At 40.8% G+C, this 16,711-nt stretch overlaps 1 protein-coding gene across 3 annotated transcripts in view; it reads right to left on the bottom strand.

Moving 5' to 3' along the window:
- Window positions 1-16,477, bottom strand: part of LOC139548077 (leucine-rich repeat and fibronectin type III domain-containing protein 1-like) — a 133,224-nt gene extending 116,747 nt beyond the window's left edge. Inside the window, exon 1 of one of the 3 annotated variants that reach the window (XM_071357402.1) lies at window positions 16,233-16,477. The gene's annotated coding sequence lies outside the window, so the exon portion shown is untranslated. The other 2 variants (XM_071357399.1, XM_071357400.1) reach the window with 2 other exon arrangements.
- Window positions 16,478-16,711: the final 234 nt, after the last annotated feature.

Raw genomic sequence — 16,711 nt, 5'->3', positions numbered from 1 at the left:
CTGCGTCTCACAAAGACATGGCAATTGGAACCAAAAATCTCAAATTTGGACTCATCAGACTGAAGGACAGATTTCCACCGGTCTAATATCCATTGCTCATGTTTTTTGGCCCAAGCAAGTCTCTTCTTCTTATCGGTGTCCTTTAGTAGTGGTTTCTTTGGAGCAATTCGACCATGAAGGCCTGATTCATGCAGTCTCCTCTGAACAGTTGATTTTGAGATGAGTCTGTTACTTGAACTCTGTGATGCATTTATTTGGGTTGCAATCTGAGGTTCAGTTAACTCTAATGAACTTATTCTCTGCAGCAGAGGAAACTATGGGTCTTCCTTTCCTGTGGTGGTCCTCATGAGAGACAGTTTCAACACGGCGCTTCATGGTTTTCGCGACTGCACTTTTCTGGATTGACTGACCATGTCTTAAAGTAATGATGGACTGTCGTTTCTCTTTGCTTACTTGAGCTGTTCTTGCCATAATATGGACGTGCTCTTTTACCAAATAGGGCTATCTTCTGTATACACCCCTTACTTGTCACAACACAACTGATTGGCTCAAATGAAGAAGGAAATAAATTCCACAAATTAACTTTTAACAAGGCACAGCTGTTATTGAAATGCATTCCAGGTGACTACCTCGTGTAGCTGGTTGAGAGAATGCCAAGAGTGTGCAAAGCTGTCATCAAGGCAAAGGGTGGCTACTTTGAAGAATCTCAAATATATATGGATTTGTTTAACACTTTTTTGGTTACTACATGATTCCATATGTGTTATTTCGTAGTTTGATGTCTTCACTATTATTCTACAATGTAGAAAATAGTAAAAATATAGAAAAACCCTTGAATGAGTAGGTGTGTCCAAACTTTTGACTGGTACTGTATATTACTAAATATGTCAAGTACTGACTCAATAATGTTGGCTAATGATTGGCTATCGGTACTGTGCACAGCAATGCCATAGGGATTTACATGTCATTTAAAAAAAAAAAAAAATTCTACTCCAGATGCAAACTTATACATACGCACAAACGCACACAAACAATGACTACATCTCATCTGCCCAGACCCGCATGCTCACACCCCCATCCTTAGTGCCTGCCTTATTGTTGCCACTTGGCCTTAAATTGTACCAATATATTTTTCTTGGTCGCACATTTAATTTCAATATTTTAAAAATACATAATTTGATTTTTCCATATTGTTAATAATGGTGGATTGATTGATTTCAAAGTTTGTACATGTAATTACCTGTATAAAAGGTAATGAAACAATGCTATCAGCATGCCAGCCTGTCCCAAAAATAAAGGGACGGGGCTCTGCAGCTGCATGTCTATCACGGTCACTTAATCAACTTCTCCACCCCTGCCATGCATCAAAGGGGTATCCATGTGCTATTACTGTGCTAATGCCACGTGCTCAGTCCCATTAGAGGATTTCTCTGCCATTAGCTCCTTTTTATCCTGTAGGAAAGCCTTTTTTCTCATCATAAAGAAGCTTACTGCAGCCTGGCATCCAATCATCCAGCAAACTAAACACAGAGCAGCTGCTGTATAAGAAGAGAGAACATTAACTGGATAAGCCAGACATTTCTGTTTGGGAACATTCATCTTCTCAAGGACGTATAGATTTTCACAATGACTCTCTAAAACAGCATTCAGTATTGTGAACCATTGCTTCATCATGTGTATGGTAAAATGTCAGCTACGTGCAAATGCAATGCAATTAAATTATAGGAGGAAATGTACAGGGAGAGGTAACATTTACAACAAAAGGAAACCTTGTATTGCCCTGGGGAAACAGAACGTTTACAGAATAACTGCTGTTATTGATTGTGAATTGTTGGCAAGTTGTTTAGTTCATTAACAGTTTGTTGACAATTTATGAACCCTTTTGTTCAGTCAAATAGAATGTATCTATTATCTGTTTAAAAAACATATAAACATGCTAAATCGATTTTTAGTAACATAAAATAACTAAATGAGCCTGTCATTAATCATAAATAGTAGGTTTGATTGTGGTGGAGTGGAGAGAAGGTATTTATTCATCTTGGCAGATCAATTGTTGCTAATCCTGGTCACCATTCTGCATCCCAAATGGCACCCTATTCCCTATATAGTGTACTACTTTTGACCAGAGCCCTAATCAAAAGTAGTGCACTATATATAAATAGGGTGCTATTTGGGACATATATATCCCCTTAATGAGGTCCATATTCCCAGTCAGGGGTAGAAATATAGTCTGATGACTGGACTGGTGAGTGAATAAAAAGCCCATCAACACTGACTGAGTGCATGTATCATTCACCCAGCATCTCTACTGAGGATGTTTGTCATTTATTGGACAAAAAAGTAATAATCTCAAAGAGAACCATCAATTCTGAGAAAAAGCATGATATGCCTCTATAAATCATAGGGCAGCTAAACATTGAATTCGCAAATAAAAATTTTAAGCACATCTTCAATTATTTGTTGGTTCTGAATGTCATATAGACTGCTCTGGTTTTGGTATTCTAACAATGGAAAGTGTTTATAGAGAAATTTCCAGGTATCTAAACACAAAGCTTGTGTGCTCTGGGACATGCTTGTATCACTCTTATCAATATGATGGCTGACCCTATACTTGTTAGTATTCCAGCCACACAGTTCCTCCTGACAGGGACGACTGGTAGCTTGCCATGTCTCAATGCATTTTGAGAGACAGGTTTGCTGTGGGCAGACAGGGCCTGTTATGCCACTGTTGTTTTGCATTCCAACGCGTATTCCTTCTGAGTTGGTGGTTGGTGCTTTTGTTTTGTCAACTCACATCTCATGCAAGTCAATGTCAGCCCCCCCTGTTGTGTTCAAGCCCCTTGGTACCCTGTAAACGGAGAAGATAGTATTTTAAAACCACTCACTCTTTCCCTATAGACTGATACATCAAATACAAGAATGTCACTCACTGAGTACATATTTACAGGTTTGAAATTCTCCCAAGATCTCACATTTATTTCAAGTTTTGCCACTTTGTTTCTGACACTCATACGGTAGGTATCTAAAAAAGACTGTATATTCATATTTGGAATGTTAGTCATGCAACAAAATGAACTAATATTATATGAGCTCAGTCTACAGTTTAATGAGTCTAGTGTTGATCAATGATCTTCAGCTCTAGGCTTTTATTGGAAACATGACCCTTCATCTAGGAACTGAAAGCGTGTTGAACTAGCAAGCTTGTTGGTTCTACACTCCTACAAGCAATAACTGATCAGCTGGAGGATCGTAAGTGCATTTTAGATACATATCAAGTAATACAGGCATCAACACATCACACTAAGTACAACCCATTACATGGATTTGGGTCTGTTGAAAATATTCAGTTATATCGCTAAAAGTGTCTCCACTCCAGGACTGTTCCTTTGAGCTATTTATCAATTCCCTTACATCATACATTCTCTCTATAACTGTCACATCCACTAATTGCCTACTGGCATCATTCTTCAATGTGGTACCACAGAGGACAGCATGTCCATAGCAGTAATGCAACAGCACTTGTAAACTCATAATATACACAAGTATACTTTTTGCTCTACAGAGAGTATTTTAGAACAATCTTTATAATTATCCAGTAAGATGCAAGGTCAGTCTGACAACCTTTTTTTCAAACTCTAATGTGCTATTTCATTAAAGATTCAAAATGAAGGAATAATCATGGAGAACATGGCGGGACTATGAAAGAAAAGCTTATTAGTATCTCTTTATACATGTCCTTCAACCAGCAAAAACACCTCTTATTGTGGGTATGAACACATTCAGTGTGCTGAGCTGCATTAGATGAGGAAGTACAACTACCTGGCACATTTGAGGCGATTGGTTAGCAAAAATATGGCAAGTGGCATAGATTATTCAGGTCGTTTCTATCCTGCTGAAGAAATCTACAGGCAGATTGGACCGGCTACTGTTTTAACATCAGACAGCCATCCAATCCAAACAGAGTAAATTAAGTGGTTGTGCTGTCCCGGACAGTTGCTGCTGGGCTGGTTGACCCATAATAGTTCATGCTTTTTCTGGTTTGACTGCAGGGAAGGGTCAGCAGAGATGTCTGCTACAAAGTCTGCTACAGAATTTACTACAACACTACTTTGTGCTCAAGGCAATACTGTAGTATGAAATTCTATTGGCGCTAACAATCAATGCAGCACTCATAGGGCCGAAGGAGTCCTAGCTGACCAATCATATTAGAGAAGGAGTCCTAGCTGACCAATCATATTAGAGAAGGAGTCCTAGCTGACCAATCATATTAGAGAAGGAGTCCTAGCTGACCAATCATATTAGAGAAGGAGTCCTAGCTGACCAAACATATTAGAGAAGGAGTCCTAGCTGACCAAACATATTAGAGAAGGAGTCCTAGCTGACCAATCATATTAGAGAAGGAGTCCTAGCTGACCAATCATATTAGAGAAGGAGTCCTAGCTGACCAAACATATTAGAGAAGGAGTCCTAGCTGACCAATCATATTAGAGAAGGAGTCCTAGCTGACCAAACATATTAGAGAAGGAGTCCTAGCTGACCAATCATATTAGAGAAGGAGTCCTAGCTGACCAAACATATTAGAGAAGGAGTCCTAGCTGACCAATCATATTAGAGAAGGAGTCCTAGCTGACCAAACATATTAGAGAAGGAGTCCTAGCTGACCAAACATATTAGAGAAGGAGTCCTAGCTGACCAAACATATTAGAGAAGGAGTCCTAGCTGACCAAACATATTAGAGAAGGAGTCCTAGCTGACCAAACATATTAGAGAAGGAGTCCTAGCTGACCAAACATATTAGAGAAGGAGTCCTAGCTGACCAAACATATTAGAGAAGGAGTCCTAGCTGACCAATCATATTAGAGAAGGAGTCCTAGCTGACCAAACATATTAGAGAAGGAGTCCTAGCTGACCAAACATATTAGAGAAGGAGTCCTAGCTGACCAAACATATTAGAGAAGGAGTCCTAGCTGACCAAACATATTAGAGAAGGAGTCCTAGCTGACCAAACATATTAGAGAAGGAGTCCTAGCTGACCAAACATATTAGAGAAGGAGTCCTAGCTGACCAAACATATTAGAGAAGGAGTCCTAGCTGACCAAACATATTAGAGAAGGAGTCCTAGCTGACCAAACATATTAGAGAAGGAGTCCTAGCTGACCAATCATATTAGAGAAGGAGTCCTAGCTGACCAAACATATTAGAGAAGGAGTCCTAGCTGACCAAACATATTAGAGAAGGAGTCCTAGCTGACCAATCATATTAGAGAAGGAGTCCTAGCTGACCAAACATATTAGAGAAGGAGTCCTAGCTGACCAAACATATTAGAGAAGGAGTCCTAGCTGACCAAACATATTAGAGAAGGAGTCCTAGCTGACCAAACATATTAGAGAAGGAGTCCTAGCTGACCAAACATATTAGAGAGCATAAAACATGCAGAGTGTTTGCAAATGATGATTCCCACAACAGCAATTTATGCATCATGGACATCAAGGTTAGTGGGCCTTTACTAGGTAGCTTTGAGCCCTGCTCTCCCTAGCACTAATGCCCATAGTAACTACAAACTCCTTAGTGCAGGGGTCGGCAACAGGCAGCCTGTGTGCCAAAACTGACCCGTAAGTGATTTTGTTGACCCCCCAAAGTGTTTTGGGATTTTAGTTTTTGGTTAAAAAAAATATATACTAATATCATTGTAAATAATAATTTGTTCTTTAACTGACCTATCCAGTTAAATAGAGGTTTAAAAAAGTGTTGTTATTTCCTTTGGGCTTAGTTGTGGTCAATTTATAGTGTACAAATTATTGTAATAATGTTCTGGCCCCCCGACCATGCACACCACCAAAAAACGGCCCGCAGTTGAATTGACAGGCCTACCCCTGCCTTAGTGAATGAGCCGCAAAGACTTAGAGAAGTGCTAGTCTGGGATATCAGCCTAATCAATATTATCTGATGCAGCTACTGAAAGTATATCCAGATCAATGTCACCTTCCTTGATTCAAAAGCAGATATGGTCTAAGAGCTTGACTGGTTGGCTTGGCTGACTACTACAGTACAGTAAACACTAGTTCATGTGTGGATAACAATATCATATCTCTTCATTGTAATTCCCCTATAAAGACAGTGACATCTATGCCCTGTAGCAGTAGTCTAAGGCTGTGCCAATGGAGGAACGGCCACACTGCAGAGGAGCGGTTCTTGGAGGAGACAGGTGCCACCTGTAATCTTGTTATCTTTGCTCCATAGAGTCAACAGAGAGGCTGGGAGGCTGATTTGTAGCTTGGGTATAATAATGCTCTTTAGCAGTAGCAGAAGGTACAATATGAGATGCTCCAAAGAAAATTACATGGTCAATATGTCCATCTTCCATCTGAATCAGGATGTCAGGATTCTAATGAACCTATCTCAACTTGACCTTACCTCTCATTGGAAATACAGTACCAGTCAAAAGTTTGGACACAACTACTCACTCAAGGGGTTTTCTTTATTTTTACTATGTTCTACATTGTAGAATAATAGTGAAGACATGTAGTAACCAAAAAATAGTCTCATTTTCTTGAATGAGTTCCCACATATGCTGAGCACTTGTTGGCTGCTTATCCTTCACTCTGCAGTCCTACTCAATTGGGTTGAGATTGGGTGATTGTGGAGGCCAGGTCATCTGATGCAGTACTCCATCACTCTCCTTCTTGGTCAAATAGCCCTTACACGGCCTGGAGGTGTGTTTGGGGTCATTGTCCTGTTGAAAAACAAATTATAGTCCTGCCAAACGCAAACCAGATGGGATGGCGTATCGCTGCAGAATGCTGTGGTTGCTATGCTGGTTAAGTGTGACTTGAATTCTAAATATATCACAGACAGTGTCACCAGCCAAGCACCCCCACACCATCACACCTCCTCCTCCATGCTTCACGGTGGGAACCACACATGCAGAGATCATCCATTCACCTACTTTGCGTCTCACAAAGACACGGCGGTTGGAACCAAAAATCTCAAGTTTGGACTCATCAGACCAAAGAACAGATTTCCACCAGTCTAATGTCCATTGCTCGTGTTTCTTGGGCAAAGCAAGTCTCTTCTTATTATTGGTGTCCTTTAGTAGAAGTTTCTTTGCAGCAATTTGACCATGAAGGCCTGATTCACGCAGTCTCCTCTGAACAGTTGATGTTGAGATGTGTCTGTTACTTGAACTATGTGAAGCATTTATTTGGGCTGCAATCTGAGGTGCAGTTAACTCCAATGAACGTATCCTCTGCAGCAGAGGTACATGAGAGCCAGTTTCATCATAGCGCTTGATGGTTTTTGCAACTGCACTTGAAGAAACTTTCAATGTTCTTGACATTTTCCAGATTTACTGACCTTCATATCTTAAAGTGATGATGGACTGTCGTTTCTCTTTGCTTATTTGAGCTGTTCTTGCTGTTCTTGTCTTTTATCAAATAGGGCTATCTTCTGTATACCACCCATACCTTGTCACAACACAACTGATTGGCTCAAACTCATTAAGGAAAGAAATTCCACAAATTAACTTTTAACAAGGCACACTTGTTAATTGAAATGCATTCCTGGGGACTACCTCATGACACTGGTTGAGAGAATGTCAAGTGTGCAAAGCTGTCATCAAGGCAAAGAGTGGCAACTGAAGAATCTCAAATATAAAATATATTTTGATTTGTTTACACTTGTTTGGTTACTACATGATTCCATATGTGTTATTTCGTATCTTTGATGCCTCCACTATTATTCTACAATGTAGAAAATAGTAAAATAAAGAAAAACAACTTTGAATGAGTAGTACAGTACCAACTTTTGACTGGTACTGTACATCTGGTTCTACCTTCATCTTCGCTTCCCAGTCAATCAACTGCTCAATCTCATCATCAAGCTATAGAGGTGATTTCGGCTCGTTAAACACCATGTGTTTCTGCCTCTCTCCATCCAATGGTCCTTTGCTCCTCTGTTACAGTGTGCTCCCTCCCTGCTGACTGTGGTGACCAGCTGTGTTCTCTGCTGCCCTTGAGCTCCATCCTACATCTCATGCTCTGCATGCCACATGTATCAGGTCAACCCTTTGGCTCCCCAGCCCCAGGACCCAGCCTGGTTTATCTGCTAATGCCAAGAGAGGCCCTGGTCTGCCCCAGGATGAGATGCACACTCCAGGCCTATGCTCATCACTCAGGTCCCCTTGGGATACTAAAAGCAATTTCCCCTTATTCAGATTTGAAGCCCAACTTTGGGGGCGGCTAAAGGAAAGCCCTTAGGTATAATATGTGTCAACCGACCGATCATTCTAAAAGTTGTTTGCTTAGTTAGAATACCACATTTTACATGAGCAAGTCAAACAGCACCATCATCTAGTTTCAATGTTTCATAACTCATCTTTAGTATAACAGTATGCACATTTTTGTTAACACTAACACTCGGGAGGCGAAGGTCGAGTCATGTGTCCTCCGAAACATGACCCGCCAAACCACGCTTCTTAACTCCCGCCCGCTTAACCCAGAAGCCAACCACACCAATGTGTCGGAGGAAACACTGTTCAACTGACAACCAAGGTCAGCCTGCAGGGTACTGGCCTGCCACAAAGAGTCCCTAGAGCGCGATGAGCCAAGGAATGCCCCACCAGCCAAACCCTCCCCTAACCCGGACGACGCTGGGCCAATTGTACACCGCCTTATTGAACTCCCGATCACGGCCGGTTGTGATACAGCCCGGGAACGAACCCAGGTCTGTAGTGACGCCTCTAGCACTGCTATGCAGTGCCTTAGACCGCTGCGCCACTCAGGAGGCCCATGTTAACACTTTTCTAACAGAAATTGCCGGCAATGGGTACTTTTTCATGAAATGTGTACTGAATCTACTGTGGCTACTCCTATTATGAGCGGTAATACAATAGTGAATGAATTTGCCTATATTGCTTCCTGTGAAGTTACCTTACACATAACAAAACAGATGTTATTGTTTTATACAGCTGTTTGACATCCAGACCTCATTGAGTACAGCTCTACAGTGGGTAGGCTATGCATAATAATTTTCGAAACCAGATTTTCATTCATTCTCCCAATACAGATCTGGTGGTTTTGGCATGTCTCTTTCCTCTCGTTTCTGCAGTGACTGATAAAACCCATATCAGCCCTGATTTCATAATGCTAACACATGATAGCAGCAACCAGAGCAGCTGCTGTAACACAATGCAACAGACTGGCAAGCCAGAGAGGCTACATTAATCTCACCCTACTGCCTATACTTCCAACCTACAAAGCAGCAGCTGCCTTCCCACCTATCTGCTTGTGGATCTGTTTAACTATTACCTATTGTCATTTGAAATTATTCTCACATATTTCTTAATATTGTGTGTATTCATGCATCAATATCAAATCCATGTAGTCAGTATTTGTATTTATTATGGATCCAGCTACTCTTCCTGGGGGCCGGTAAAATGAATGCAGTTATACAATTTTAAAAGCATTACAATACATTCAGATTTCACAACACAGGCCCCTACTCCACTATCACATATCTACAACACAAAATCCATGTGTATGTGTGTGTATAGTGCATATGTTATCATGTGTGTGTATGCATCTGTCTGTGCCTATGTTTGTGTTGCTTCACAGTCCCCGCTGTTCCATAAGGTGTATGTTATCTGTTTATTATATCTGATTCTCCTGCTTGTATCAGTTACCTGATGTGGAATAGAGTTCCATGTAGTCATGGCTCTATGTAGTACGGTGTGCCTCCGATAGTCTGTTCTGGACTTGGGAACTATGAAGAGACCTCTGGTGGCATGTCTTGTGGGGTATGCATATGTGTCTGAGCTGTGTGCTAGTCATTTAAACAGACAGCTCGGTGCTTTCAACATGCTTTCACAAATACAAGTCGTGATGAAGTCAAGCTCTCCTCCACTTTGAGCCAGGAGAGATTGACATGCATATTATTAATGTTTCCTCTCTGTGTACATCCAAGGGCCAGCCGTGCTGCCCTGTTCTGAGCCAATTGCAATTTTCCTAAGTCCCTCTTTGTGGCACCTGACCACACAACTGAACAGTAGTCCAGGTGCGACAAAACTAGAGCCTGTAGGACCTGCCTTTTTGATAGTGCTGTTAAGAAGGTAGAGCAGCACCTTATTATGGACAGACTTCTCCCCATCTTAGCTACTGTTGTATCAATATGTTTTGACCATGACAGTTTACAATCCAGGGTTACTCCAAGCAGTTTAGTCACCTCAACTTGCTCAATTTCCACATTATTTAACACAATATTTAGTTGAGGTTTAGGGTTTAGTGAAAGATTTTGCACAATCTTTTTATTATCAATTTCTCTCAGCCAATCATCAGTCTTTGTGTAAGTGCTTGTTGAGTGTCCTTCCCTATAAACATGCTGAAAGTCTGTTGTAAATTTGTTTACTTTAAAATGGCATTGTATCTAGTCAAACACATTTTCCCCCCAAACTTTTCTAAGGTTGCTAACAGGCTGATTGGTCGGCTATTTGAGCCAGTAAAGGGGGCTTTACTATTCTTAGGTAGCAGAATGACTTTTGCTTCCCTCCAGGCCTGAGGGCACACACTTTCTAGTAGGCTTAAATTGAAGATATGGCAAATAGGAGTCGCAACATAGTCCGCTATTATCCTCAGTAATTTTCCATCCAAGTTTTCAGACCCCAGGGACTTGTAATTGTTGATAGACAACAATCCTTTGTTCTCCTCTTCCACACTCACTTTACGGAATTCAAAATTACAATTCTTGTCTTTCATAATTTGGTCAGATATACTTAGATGTGTAGTGTCAGTGTTTGTTGCTGGCATGTCATACCTAAATTTGCTAATCTTGCCAATGAAAAAAATCATGAAAGTAGTTGCCAATATCAGTCGGTTTTGTGACAAATGAGCCATCTGATTCAATGAATGATGGAGCTGAGTTTGCCTCTTTCTACTAAATGTCATTGAAGGTGCTCCAAAGCTTTTTACTCTCATGCTTTATGTAATTTACCTTTGTTTCATAGTGTAATTTCTTTTTATTCAGTTTAGTCACATGATTTATCAATTTGCAGTACGTTTGCCAATCGGTTATGCAGCCAGACTTTTGCCTTTTGCCCTCTCAACCATACAATTTTTCAATTCCTCATCAATCTACGGGGATTTAACAGTTTTTACTGTTATTTTCTTAATGAGGGCATGCTTATTAGTAACTGGGATAAGCAATTTCATAAATGTGTCAAGTGCAACGTCTGTTTGCTCCTCATTACACACCACGGACCAACAAATAGTATTTACATCAACAACATAGGAATCACTACAAAACGTATTGTATGACCTCTTATACACTATATTAGGCCCAGCCTTTGGAACTTTGGTTTTCCTAGATATGGCTACTATATTGGAGGCCAAAAGTCTGTGTAGCCAATAGAGAGTGAGAGTCCCGAGTGTGGGAACAAACATAGTCTGTCCCACGGTTGGGTAAAGAAAGGTTGTAGTCACAAAGTATGCAGGAGTCATGAGGCAAATAGCAAAATAGCAAAATGCACAAGAAAAAAAACCATATAACGACTTGGGGCTATCCATTGTAAGTTCAACGTGATCAATACATATTGATGATTTCATTCCTGTGCTGTTTATTACTACCCTGATAGGTTGACTGATCACAGTTTGAAGCTTTTTCTTGAGTGGGCAAGTTGATGAAAGCCAGTCAATATTTAAATAACCCAGAAAATATACTTCTCTGTTGATATCACATACATTGTCAAGCATTTGGTCTATAGCAGCTTCCCACAAGAATGGGCTTTCGGTGAGACAGAAGAACCTATAGCCATATTACTTCAACAGTATGTATGATAATGTGTATGATAATGAGGCTCTCATGATGGCTGATTTCATTAGGCAAAGGCATGGCACCAAAACCCTGGGTATCTACTGTAACACAGTCCAATGCGCTGACAAGCAAGAGAAGGGGTGATAACCTATCTCACCCCAACCACTGCATAGATAGTCCAAATCTAAATACACAACAACCCACTGGGTACACACTGGTTGACTCAAGGTTGTTTCCAAGTCATTTCAATAAAATGACGTTGAACCAACGTGGAATAGACGTTGAATTTATGTCTTTGCCCAGTGGGAAGGCCTGTTGCACTTGTTGTTTAATTTATTCAAAACACTAATCCAATAGGGCTCAAGCGTATTAACGCTCCTAAGAATAGACCTCATTAACCTCTGTGTTCAGATATCTTTACAAGCCACTTATAGCAGGCCCTTATTATGTACAGACATGGAGCAAGTATTTAAAATACATAACCTGGTGCTGCAGCTTCAAATGTCAATGGTTCTGACTGAAACAAATCCTTCAACAGCTCATTCAAATATTCAACATGCACACCCAAAGCAATAGATCTCATGAACTCTATAAACCTGGGGCTATTTATTCCTAATGTTGTAGTCTTCGTACCCATAAAGGACCCAGTACTTTGCACCACGCATGGCTAGGTTGTTTTATCTGTGTGATGAATGTGTGTCTCTTATCTTCACCTTTGAAGGCATCCGTCCAACAGGGTGTGGCCATTGCAACACATAAACCATGTGACAGCTCCTCTCCGTCTCAGCGCTTCATTGCACTGGGCAGGCTGGGCAGCTGTGGAGAGGTGGTGCCCCTGATGTGTCAGAACATGGAGTCCCATTCCTGATTGAGATGGATGAGCAGATACCGTAGCTGCACCTGGTGAACGGCACTAACCAGTGGTGGAGTGGCACTGCAAGCTTCTATGTAAAATGCATGCGGCATACTGTACTACTGATGTAGCAACTCAGCGAATCAATGTACACAGTTTCCCCTTGGTATGTCAAAGGAGAGTGGGACGAATTAAAATGGTAGTGATATGGGGGGGTGTATGCCTCATTTAATGGTAAGCGTTTTGATATTTTGCCTCTACCTCTCTTTAATGGATTTACAACCTTCACTACTACCCTGTTTACATCTGACAGAGCACCTTATTTCTCCCATCTACATTGCCTGAGTGAACAAAATATATAATCCTATGAAACCCACATGCTGACCTCTTTGAGCCCTCTACTGAGTCTGAAGACTAGGATTGGCAAGGACACAAATACCTCCTATCTCTGGAGACTGCCTACAGAGACATAGCCTATTATTCCAGAAACTAACAACATAAATATTGAATGCCTGAAAAAGAGAAAGGAGAAAATAACCCTTAAAAATGGCTACCTTTTTGACCATAAGACTACATTCTAACTGAGGTCCATCAGAGTGGTTGGACAGCGAATAATACCTTCGCTAGCTGCTAGAGATAATATTGTGTTGCCATTGTTTTTTAACGTTTGTTTATGCATAACTCTGTGTTGTTGTTTTTGTCGCACTGCTTTGCTTTGTCTTGGCCAGGTCACAGTTGTAAATGAGAACTTGTTCTCAACTGGCCTACCTGGTTAAATAAATGTGAAATAAATAAAAATAATAGTTTTTTTTAAATAACTTACTTTTTGATGTCCTATGTTCTCTTTTGAACTAAATACATAAAGACTCTTAATAAACATTTCTAAGACTGCATCACTTATGAGCACATTAATTGGTGAGCTAACTAACTCATTTGCATATTGTCCTGTATAGTAACGTCACTTTCAGGAGTCTACCTAATACAACCTGTAGTTTTCTATGGCGACTTTGTTACGTGGGAAAAGGCTATGTGGCGCTATTTTAAACTTACAACCAGATTCAGCACCATGGTCAGCTTTGAGCTCGGAATGCCGAAATATGAAGTACAGCACCACAGGCCAGTGGACAGCGACCGTAATACACAGGGTCAGCTCTGCTGCCGCACTGTAGCATTATAGTCTACTCATGATCATGAATAATATGTAATATATATAGAGAGAAAAATTGCCGTTACATTGGGCTTCGCTTCCTTCTCAACGTCGCGCCTATGGGTAACGTTAAGTCTATGAGAAAAGCGTGCCTGATTTGCAACCCATGGATAAAAATCGGAACATTCACATTCGTTCCTTATGCGTTCGATTGGTCGGTACTGAACCGAATAATAGACGGCTGTATCTTAGCAGTCAGTGTCCCCAAGCGGCCATTGGGCTTTTCTACAGTGATACACATTCTCCAGTGCTGCCGCTAACTTGAGAAAGTCGACGTTGTGCTGATGCAGACACGCCCGTGCCACTTGCGCTCCAAGCAGGCTGGTCTGTGCTTTCAACCAACATTGGCAACTTCAATGGACGATTCAACTGACGTAGTTATGTGTGGCCCATGTGTTCTGTATTCAAGCACCTTTTGATCTGAATGTTCACACAGCTTCAGTGGTTGTAGCCAAGCAACACAAACCTATGATAATGAATGCAGAATGCATGCTGCTTCTACAGACACAGACCTGCCTTGAACCAATCTATTATCTGACTTCGTTCCCTCTGGTAATTTGATTACACACATCACGTAGCAATAGCCTAATTAGGGTCCATTACAACGAATCCATACAAGGGTAAGTATTCCTTAGGAATACATCCTTATAGGAAGCTGCATGACTCTCCACCACACAGATTACATTTCAAACCAGGTGAATAACCCAATACTGCGAAAGGTCAATAGTAACACACAACCTTTGTGTGTTACTAGGCTACAATGTCAACCATCTCATATGAAAATTAATATGAGTCATCTATCAACATACAAAAACCGTATTCTTTTGGTTGCTTTACCCAGGCTGCCCGTTGTCTCACAGCACTAGTTGTAGGCTACAGCCTACTATTTATCATCCTTATGTATCATCTTGATAGGACGCTTTTGCACCTATACAGATGTAGGTTACAGGCTACGTGACTTAAATCAGCAAAATCATTTAACAAAACTGGTCCAGAACATCAAACGCTATTTATATCATAATGCAATTAGTCAGACAATACTTTAGATTGAATAGCCTATGCGGCATGAACGCATTAATAGCCTATAGTCTATACTGACAAATGGCAGAGTATTTCTGTTATTCAAAATAGCATCACCTGAACATTATATACCTATCAAGATATCTGTAAACACTACACACAATATCAAATCATCCACCAACGTGTGAGGCCGAAAAAAGTGTTTAGTACAACACTAATTTGCCATTTATTGAGCATGCAATGCTGTGATCAAAGATAAAACACATGACTGACTGACCTTTACGGGTGTCATTAACAGGATACGCCGCGGATGTTTATGGGTAGACACATGGGCGTTATTTCCACTGTTCAAACATTGTTTTACTGAAGCATTTTTAGTCGAAGAGGAGTAAAATTGACGAGAAATGTATAACCAACAACGGGTTGACTTTAACTTCAGAAATTGGTCGACAAATTGTTAGGCGAAGTCCTTTCTTAAACCATAATAATCAAAAATCCAGTGACCGAGGCAGGGAAAGATATATCCCTGATACCTGCATCGTGTTAAAACCCCACCTTAATCCCAATACAATCCAAGTGAGACTGAAAAAGATATGCAAACGAAAAACCAAGTCCAAAATCCAGCTATCGTCCCAGGAAAGTGTAGCCTGTCAAATGAGTAGCCTGTCAAGTGAGCCTTGCCGCTTTGAATAAGACACGTTGGGCTGCATTAGAGGTATATTCATATAGTGCAATATGCATGTACCAATATTGTCATTATGAATGATGATGGTAGAAAGCCATGCAGTTAAGGATCCTTTGAAGCAATGGGTTGTCAGGCTAGTGTTTTTGAACGGACACGCGATTGGAACAGACGCATTGGGATTGGTGTTAACATTCAGCCACACCGTTTCTGATATTCTGCTTATCTATAAATCTGAGATGGTTGTGAAGGTCGACGACTACAATGACAGCCTAGAATAGATAACCGCTATTTATTTTATTTTATGATAATCAAATCAAGGTTGCCAAACATCCTGCTCTCCTTGATAATGTTGGCCGTTAACTTCCCTTGTCGTTTTAAGGAACACCACCCACGCATAGTTTAAAGCGTGTATTTCTCTTGATAGCCAATATATGCTTACCCACGCGAGCAATTAGTTTTCATACATGGCTTGCTTCTTTGTCCACTCGTTCTGCAAAAACAATGCAGTCGATTTTTCCGGGCAGGGTAGTGGCAGAATTAATCCTGCTTCATTCCATAGAGCGAGCAGGCAAGATTTTGCAATGCGTCTCTACTCAACAGCATAACACTTGCGTAATAGGAGGATCACGACTGATAGGCTTACAAATGAATAGATATTTCCTCACCATGATGTCTTGAACAGATGCAGAACAGAGAAAATCTTTACAAAGTGGCCCATAGACGAATTCATGTTATAAGAAGAACATTACTTTGCGACATATTCTATATGACAAGCACAGCATTGCAGCAATGTGATGTCATTTCATTTAAGGTAATACACCAAACATTGCGTATTCTGGTCTCGGATGGGATGCTGATTAAGGTCTCTGATTTCTGGAGAGTTTATCCGTATTGGTGGGATGCCAGAGTGACATGGGATACGACTTCAGGATGGGCTGGCTGTTGTGACCCGTACATAATGAGATACTGCGTGGGTGGGTTGTCTGAATGCCAGTTGAGCTGCACATTGTAAAAGTATTCGTTTTCAGATGATCATCCCTTTCTTCGTCACTCTCCACCTAATCCATATCTCATGGAATGTTGATGGAACAAATAGAACACAGCATCTTTATTTTACAGTTTTAAACCTACCCCTGTAAGGAAA

This window comes from Salvelinus alpinus, chromosome 21 (genome assembly GCF_045679555.1).
Source record: "Salvelinus alpinus chromosome 21, SLU_Salpinus.1, whole genome shotgun sequence".
NCBI lineage: Eukaryota > Metazoa > Chordata > Actinopteri > Salmoniformes > Salmonidae > Salvelinus > Salvelinus alpinus.
This window is presented reverse-complemented; position numbering and strand designations above follow the sequence as displayed.